Genomic DNA, 9,577 nt, shown 5'->3' on the forward strand with positions numbered 1-9,577 from the left:
AGTCCCAATAGTTCATTTTTGCCCTTGCTTCCCTTGCCTTTGTTGTGTTTCTAGGAAGAAGTGAGTGTGGCTGAGGCCAACGAGATTGCTGCCTCTGTTCTCCTCAAGTATTTGATGGGTTTCTGCCTTAAACTGAGGTCTTTCATCCATTTTGAGTCTATTTTTGTGTGTGGTATAAGGAAATGGTCCAGTTTCATTCTTCCACATCTGGCTGTCCAATTTTCCCAACACCGTTTGTTGAAGATACTCTTTTTTCCATTAGACATTCTTTCCTGCTTTGCTGAAAATTAGTTGAGCATAGAGTTGAGGGTTCATTTCTCTATTCTGTTCCATTGATCTATCTTACATTCACCTTGGGTGCCATTTTTATTGAGCCAGCTTGGGTCATATGATTAATTCATGCCGTGAGTTAATTACCATCTCTAGGGCATGGATGGGTTGACTGGCCAGGCCTGAGCCACATGCAATGTCCTTGGAACTAGAGGTTCCTGGGCCTGATTAGGGTACATGAACTAAATGCAGATGGTGGAGATTTCCCAGAATAAAATTGTATCCTGGAAGGTAGAGCAACACAACATAAAGTAACAGTTGGTTACCTCCTCTCCTCTGGGGTCTTGGACAAGTCCTACCACCTCTCTGATACCCCCTTGGCTTGTACAAATAATGAGAGGGCTTGAAAATAACATGTTGAAGATTCCTGACAGAACTGATTTGTCTGGATCTGTGGTTCTGTCCCAGAATCCCTCCCACATTGCTTTTACCATTTCTTAGAAAATCTTTAGTCCCCACATAATTTCTCCTTCCTCCTAGGTGTGAAGACTATTTTGGCACAATCTCTTTTGCATTTCCAACCGATTTCCATGCTGTTCCTGATCCTCACTTCTCAACTCTCTGATGTATCTGTTTTGTTTTGCTTCACTTTGCTTCAATTTTAATTACACCTTCCAGGGCAGCATCACTAGAAGGTCTCATCAGTGAGTGGATTAGGATCGATAAGAAAGTTAAATGACGACACAGATGACCGACCTCCGTCAAGTTCCAGGAGACATAATTCCACTCCCTGGAGGAAAACAACTTGAGTTCCATTTGCGACTATTTATTTCTGAAACCCATTATGATAGTCACCATTAATTAATTGCCTACCACAAAGCAGGCAATGTGATGAATGCTTTACATGCATTATCTTTAATATTCCCGACACCCCTAAAGGGTGTACATGTATTATTGCTCCTATTTAAAATGTAGATTTGGGACTCAGGCGTTATCAAACAAGTGACTACCAAGAACTGATCATATGCCAATCATTGCCAGAAGCTGAAGGAGTGGGCAAAACAAAACAAAACAAAAAGTGAGAAGCAGCTCCTGCCTTCCCAGAAAACAAAGACAGATTTAGGCAACAAAAATGAAAATAGTGAAGACACAGTACAATGAAGCCATAATATGTGGAATGTCTGGCCCTTCAGCAGATGAGACTGAGTGAATGCTTCATGGAGGAAGTGTGACTTCCACTGGGGCTCAGAGGGTCTCCTTGCACATAGTATCACAAAGTTCAAACACAGTTCATGAAAAATGCTCATTCTTTCTCTAACATGATGACTATCTCAGGAAAAGAACAAAAATGCCAGCATTAACTTCTCCACAGAAGCCCATTCTGGAGAGCCCCGTCTCTACAATCCCAGATGGCCATCTATCCTCTTCTTAAAAGACCTTGCACAATTTGTTCCTGCTACAGAGCTCTGGGTCAGCAACTTTTTCACATTATATTTAGAAAAAGTAATAAAATGGTTCTCCCCGCAGGCTTCGCCAACTGGATGGTGTTATTTCAAATTAAAAAACAAAAGCAGAAAGCAAAACGAGAAAAGAGACCAAATTACCCACTTGTGGAAAGGAAGGCACATTCACAGGGTCCCTCCCAGGCTGCTCACAGCCCACACCCAACCCTCCCACCCTCAACCGAGGCCAAGTTTTGGACTCACTAGTGTTCCTGGCAGCTCCCTGAAGTCCCCGAGGTGTGACCCGCAAGGCCTGGCTGCAGCTCCACAGTAGCTTTGTGCACTATCTACAGAACTGCCAAAACCTGCTTTAAATCTTGATCTGCCAGTTCTGTGACTGGGCAAGTCGGTTAATCTCCCCTGCCTCTTCCTCATTTGTAAAGTACAAAAGATGATTCTTGTCTCGTGTTAAAATATAGTGAGATAACACATATGAGGTGCTTGCGTGCTGCCTGGTACATAGTAAGAGCCTCGTAAAAGTAATTATGACTACTGTTGATCATTCTGCTTGCTAATTGATTTTTCTAGGCCTACCCCTGTTTAATAAAACACCTATCTACTGTCTCTGTCTAAATACAGGAAGAAAGGAGCAACAAGACAGCAGCACTCAGCATGAAGGGCTCTCTTGTCAAAGACAGAGATAAGGACTGTTTCCTGGTAGGAACAGGCAGCAGAAGAAACATCTTTGGGGGGAATCAAATTTCCATCTCACATATAATCCACACCACCTAAGGTCCCCTATGACGACCTCTTAAGGAGGCTGGAGGTGGGGAATGGTGAAGGAGATTTCCATTTTTTTTCCTTTTTTTTTCAAGATTTTATTTAAATTCAAGTTAGTTAATGGATAGTGTGTTATTGGTTTCAGGGGTAGAATTTAGTCATTCCTCATTTCCATTTAGTTGCATATAACAGCCAGTGCTCATTATATCACATGCCCTCCTTAATGCCCGTCACCCAGTTAGCTCATCTCCCTGCCCACCTCCCCTCCAGCAACCCTCACTTTGTTCCCTATAGTTAAAAGTCTCCTAAGGAGGCACCTGGGTGGCTCACATGATCCTGTAGTCCTGGGATCCAGCACCGCCTTGGGCTCCTGGCTCAGTGGTGAGCCTGCTTCTCTCTTTCCCTGTGCTGCCTCTCCTGCTTGTGCTCCCACTCTTGCTCTCTCCCTCTCAAATAAATAAATCATTTTTTTAAAAAAGAGTCTCCTAAGATTTGTCTCCCTCTCTGTTTTTATCTTATTTACTTTTTCCTTCTCTTTCCCTGTGTTCATTTGTTTTGTTTCTTAAATTCCATACATGAGTGAAATCATATGGTACGTCTTTCTCCGACTAAATTCACTTAGCATAATTCACTCTAGTTCCATCTGCACCACTGCAAATGGCAAGATTTCATTCCTGTTGACGACTGCATAATATTCCTGTGTGTGTGTGTGTGTGTGTGTGTGTGTGCACGCGCGCACACACACTGACACATGCGTGTATACCACATCTTTTTTATCCATTCATCCATCGATAAATATTTGGGCTCTTTCCATATGTTGGCTATTATGTACAGTGCTGCTATAAACATTGGGGCCCATGTGCCCCTTTGAATCAATATTTTTGTTTTCTTTGGATACAAAGCACTTAGTAGTGCTGGGTCATAGGTTAGCTCTATTTTTAACTTTTTGAGGAACCTCCATACTGCTCTCCAGAGTGGCTGCCCCAGTCTGTATTCCCACCAACAGTGTAAGAGGGCTCCCCTTTTGCCACATTCTTGCCTACATCTGTTGTTTTCTCAATTTTAGCCAATCTGACAGGTGTGAGGTGATGTCTCACTGTGGTTTTGATTTGTACTTTCTCTGATACCAAGTGATGTTGGACATCTTTTCATGTGTCTGTTGGCCATCTGTATGCCTTCTTTGAAGAAGTGTCTGATCATTGTCTTCTGCCCATTTCTTGACTGGATTTTTGTTTTTTAGGTGTTGAGTTTGATAAGTTCTTTATATTTTTTTGGTACTCGCCCTTTACCCAATATGTAAATAGCAAATATCTTCTCCCATTCTGTTGGTTGCTTTTTAGTTTCATTGATTGTTTACTTTGCTGTGCAGAAGTTTTTTATTTTGATAGTTTGATATTTTATCAATTTTATCAAATTTAATCAATTTTATCAATATCAGCTTGATATTTTTTCGATTTATGATATTTTGATAAAAATTCCAATAGTTCATTTTTGCTTTTGTTTCCCTTGCCTCTGGAGATGTGTCTAGTGAGAAGCTGATTTCTGTGGAAGGTTCCTCTTTGGGTATTGAGGACCAAACACCCTGAATTTCCTGGCAGTGGGGACAATCCTGTGAGAGGGCAGCACAAAGGTACGTTCAAGCGATCCTTCTCCATGTGCTTCCACAGTGATCTAACGTGGAGGCAAAAGGATAACAGAACCTAGGAAAATGTGGAAGGCTGGTTGTTTGAATTCTCTAAAGTCCAAGTGTGCACAAAGGTGTTAACATATATTTTCTTTAACATAACCAATGCAGAAATGATCGCTGCAGTTAATTCCGGATAAATTTAACCCAGAATATTTTCTTCTACCTCAGGATAGTAATTAAAGATTCCAGGCTTATCTGACTTTGAAACATTAGTTTTGAGGAGGAGGGGTTTTAACCTTGGACAACCTCTGTCCACACTGACACCTTCAGAGCTGTCTGGTTCTTATTCATCTTCAGACATTGTGCATACACTCTGAACACCCAAGGTTCTGTTAACACAGCCCCTTTTAACCCCTCTGTCATTCCTCCAGTCCCAGTCTTCAGCAGAGAGATATATCAGGGCTTTCCCACTTGTGAGCTATGAGGAAATAATGTGTCTGCCCCATGGTGGGCTGCGAGTGGGGCACAGCATCTGTATAGACCCAGGATGTAGGGAATATAGTGTACACACAGTTCTGGCTTTTGAGGGACAAAGATTTTTGCCCAGTTCTGTGGTATGAAGGGCAAATATATCAGCCCTCTCCTGGATCATGTAGGACTACTGTGTCTAGGCAGGAGAGACAACAGGGTTTGTCAGTCCTGAGCAATGGAGACTGTATTGTGTGCACTGTGTCAAGGACTAGAGTTTCTGCCCACCCTGGGCTCTGACGGACTACCCTACCTTTATAGTGTAGACCCCATTGTTCCCGGTTACTGTCTTCTAGGTTTTGGGAAGATTCCAGACCAGGAGTGTGTGTGCCCACATAGAAATTAGCATAGGTCTTGAGTTCAGTTTCTCCAACTTTTCTTGGGATTTCCATTCCCTTTCTGGAGGGCTAGAGTTTCAGAGACCTATAAAATACCCATGTCTCTTGCTTTCCCTCAGCTTCTTTCAACCCTCCCAGTTCAGCCCAGACCACTGTTCTCTATTAAGAACAATGAATGCAAAATTCATTTGAATGAGAAGGGAACAAAGGGGAAAAAAAGGACGAGGGGAGTTTAAAAGAGAATCAACATTAGCTCGCACAGAGACACCTGTATTTCCTTCTTCTCACAGTTGCTGTCTCTGAATGAGGGCTCTTCTTCCTGAGATTGTGTCTAGAAGGCCCTGTGCAGTTTTTACAGTACGCAGAGCCTGGGGGGACTGAAGCCTAGGGTTCCTTGCCCATAGCCTGCTCACAGCTTTGCAATTTGAGAAACTGTCACAGTCTCTTGTGGTGCATAAACAATGAATCTTGGAATACTGAAGAAATAAAATTAAATTTAAAAAATAAAGTAGGATAAGGACCTTCTCCGAGGTACTTATAGACTCTGACTGCACAGTTCAGATACGGAGGCTGAGGCACTTGGGCTGACCACTTACAGGAAAGGACCATTTAGTGAATGACATGGGCCTCACGTCCCAGGAAAAAACCAATAAGAGAGGAGGAACAGTCACTAAAGAAGGAAATCTAGTCACAAGATAGAGTCAGTTATGGGGAGAGGCCTCAGCCACATGACAGAGGAGAGCTGTCACTATGAAAGATCATTTGAGAGGGTAGAGTGGGGAGCTGACTGCCAGGGAAGGTCACATTGCGGGTCCTTGGGTCATCTGAAGCTGTTGATTCTCCAATGAGCTATTACCCCAGACTTGGATAGAAAATGATCTTCCAGGTAGCAACTAAGGTTGATTGAGGAAGGTCAGAATTTAGGAGGAGATGAGATCTAAAGGAATTGTTCTAGGGAAAAGCAGAGGGTAGCAAAATGTATCAGGAAGTTTCAGGGGAGAAAAAGGAAAAAACATGCTGACGTGGAAGGGATGCTGATCTAGACCAGGGACTACAGACCCCAGGAGAGATCACCAGACAGGACACATAATTTACTAGCTTTTTGGTTTCTTCCTAAAATGGAGAAAAATGTGGGAGTCCTCAGAGACCACTAGAGACCCTTTTAATGAGATTATCTTGGTGAGTCGGAGACATTGAGCAAATGAAGCATTGCACGGGAATAGTTCCTAATATGAAATAATTGCAAACAACCTCAATGCCTGACTTTTAGAGATGGCTGAACTAAATAATAGCATAATGTGATATTCTGTAGACTTTTAAAAGTATGTGGAAAAGGATATTAAGTGTCATGGGAAATTATTTTTGTGAAACACAAAGAAGCCTGTTGAAAAACTGTCCAGGTAATGCCAGCTGTGTCCCAAGTCTGATCACATATTTTCCACCGCAGCTCCTTCCCTCTCAGCGGCCTCTTGCTTCACCCTTACTTAGGCTCACTGCCCCTCCTCCTCCCACCATATGCCATTCTCCAAAGAGCAGCCAGAGAGATCTTTTGTAAAACATAAATCCCACCATCTCATTCCCTTGTTCCAAATCCTCCAATGGCTTCCTGTTGCCCTTAGAATCAAATAGAATACCTTCCCAGGTCCTGCAAGGCCCTATTTCTCTGGGCCCTCCTACCTCTTTGGACCCAGAGAGGGACTGGGTCCAGGTTGTGATCTGTTGGCCACAGTCCTTTCTTTCTGTCTGTTAAATATTCCAAGTGCATTCCTCCTTTTCATTAGCTGACCCCCTCCCCACAAAGAAAGAATGCTTTCCTTGTAGATAAGCATCAGTAAACTATGACCCACACCTGTTTTTGTTCAGCCCATGAGCCAAAAATGTTTTTATATTTTTAAGTTTTTCGTGTTTTTAAGGGAGATGTGACAGAAATACTGTGTAGCCCACAGATTTACAGATAGTCTGGAGTCCCCAAGCTAGACCTTTGGATGGGTATCTTCTTCCTGTCATGCAGATTTTAGCTCATAGGTTGACATCCTACACAGGTTTTTCTTAACCTCCTTCAACCTAAAGTGACTTCCTTCTGCTGACTTGAGATCTCATTCTCCACTAAACAATAGCAATAAAAATCATTATTGAGTGTTTTTCATGTGCTAGGAATGTTTTAGTTTTATAAGACTGAGAAATCATGGAATTTGCAGCTTAGGGCAGGGGGCAAACAAACAAGGAGTATGAAGAAACACGAAATGTGTGTGTGGCGGGGGAAGGGGTCTCTTTTATTATATCTGTCAGGAAAGCCCTCTCTTACAAGGTGATATTTGACTCCGGACCTGAAATAATGAGGGAAGGAGTGCTTCATGCAGAGAGAACTGCCAAATTATTGTAGGAAAAAGAATAACTAAGAGCTTGGTACTCCTGGTAGTACCATAAGGGGGGTACTTTGGAAGCAACAGATCAAGGTCACTCACTTAATCAAAGTATGCAGACCATATTTTATACACTCCTGCTGTTTTAATCTAGGATGGTTTCTTGTCTTAAGTGGTAAAAATGTCCCCTTAGGTTAGTTTATGTTTATATTCAGCAGCAATTTGGCAAATGGCATGCAGAACTGTGTTTTTTAAGTTTATTTGAGAAAAGGAACAAAAATATTTTTAAATAGTACTGTAAAAAGCCTTGAATGATAAAGACTATTTTAATCTTGTTAGAGTTGTATTATTTTCAGTTTATCCCCAAATCTACCATCTTTTCTAAGGAGACTAGCCAACTCCACTTTGTGTTTAACTGGAACTTGTATCTCTCTCATCATAACACTTTTTTGGTACTGTTATTATTTGAACATTTTTTTAGATATTTTATTTATTTATTTGACAGCTAGAGATCACAAGTAGGCAGAGAGGCAGGCAGAGAGAGAGAGGAGGAAACAGGCTCCCTGCTGAGCAGAGAGCTGGATGTGGGGCTCAATTCCAGGACCCTGGGATCATGACCTGAGCGGGAAGGCAGAGGCTTCAACACACTGAGCCACCCAGGAGACCCATTATTTGAAATTCTTATCTATGTGCTTATTTTCTGTGCCCTCCAGTGAAATGCCCCCCCCCAGCTTTTCTGCTTTGTTCACCTTGGTGTTTCAAGAAACATTGATACATTGTAGCATACTCACTAATGTTGAATATGCATGCCTGTATGTGTGTGTGTGTGTGTGTGTGTCTGTGCCATGAGATATGGGATGTTTACTTATCTACATTTTTCTAATGGTTTATGTATAATGAACGCATATTATATATTACTCATGTAATTACTCAAAAGATGCCAATGGGGTGGGGAGGGGAGAATGCCATCCAGAAAGAAGAACCACACAGTCTGCTGAGCAAACCAGAACAAGAAGGGGAGGTTTTTGTGTACCATGTAGACTGTCCTCCATAGAAACTCAGAGATGCTGAGCCATTTGTTTAGACACCCAGCTAATTAAAGCAGAATTCGAAGAAAAACTAGGGCTCCTGGATTCTAAGCTAGTGTTTCTCATTTGCACAAAACTCTTACAGGCTTTTCCACCCCTGTCATGAAGCTCTGAATGAGCTTCATGAATGTCAAAGAACGACACGGAGCACTCTATTGGGGGAAGTGGAGAAAGGTAAAATCCTGAGAACTCTCACCCAGGATTCATGATCGAGATCTGGGTCCGTACCTCATGTGGCTTCATATCTTCATATGTGAAGAGCAATGATAGCAGATGTCAGCGTTTGCCCATCCCTCCACCGTGCTCACTGTTTCTATGTACTCTGGACTTGTTCCCAACAGCTGGGACCAGAATTCTTCTCCCTGGAAACTCTATCTGGCTGCCAGTATGGATGGTATCAGGTTCAAAGTGCTGGAAGCATCCTAAAACTTACTGATAGGAGGTGTCGAGTGACTCTCTCAGCCCTCTTGCCCCTCAGGTGGGGTAACTGAGTGTGTGTTCTGTACTGTTTCTCCAAGTTCCCTGTGGATTCAATTCCAGCTGCCCACAGTGCCCACGGTCACAACCCCTACTGGCTGCCAGCCCTTCCCTAATTTCCTCCACTTAAACTACCTGTACTCACATCCTTGTCTCAAACTCTGTTTAGGGGGAGACATCGAAACCAAGACCATCTCAGTTCCAAAAGAAATATGGAGGACACTAATCCTGTCTCTTTCTGCAGGTGGTTCATGGTCACGGTTCAGATAATGAGGTAAATTTGAGTAAATCCAACAGACATCTATTGAGCATCTGGTACCTGTCAGTACCTCATCAAATGTAGAAAGAAGCAAAAAGGAAAAGAATGGCACATGGTTGCTGCTTTCAGGAACGTACAGTCAAGCTGGGAATATGTGACTTACACATAGAAGGAGAAATTATTGGAGAGAAAAGGAGAAACTATTGCCCAGTACAGGAAATATTGCAAGGCACTTCTTACATTAGTATTCATTTATTTATTGGCCATTACTCTGTGCTTTTATTTAGTATCAAACTGAGCACCAGAAGCTCCAAAATGAATGGCATGGCCCCCATATCTTGCAGGGGTCCCAGAGATGTAAGAAACTTGCACACAAAGCTAGCATCAGAGTTTGAGGATTTGGGG

The sequence above is a fragment of the Mustela nivalis genome (assembly GCF_964662115.1).
Source record: "Mustela nivalis genome assembly, contig: HAP1_SCAFFOLD_2165, whole genome shotgun sequence".
Classification (NCBI taxonomy): Eukaryota; Metazoa; Chordata; class Mammalia; order Carnivora; family Mustelidae; genus Mustela; species Mustela nivalis.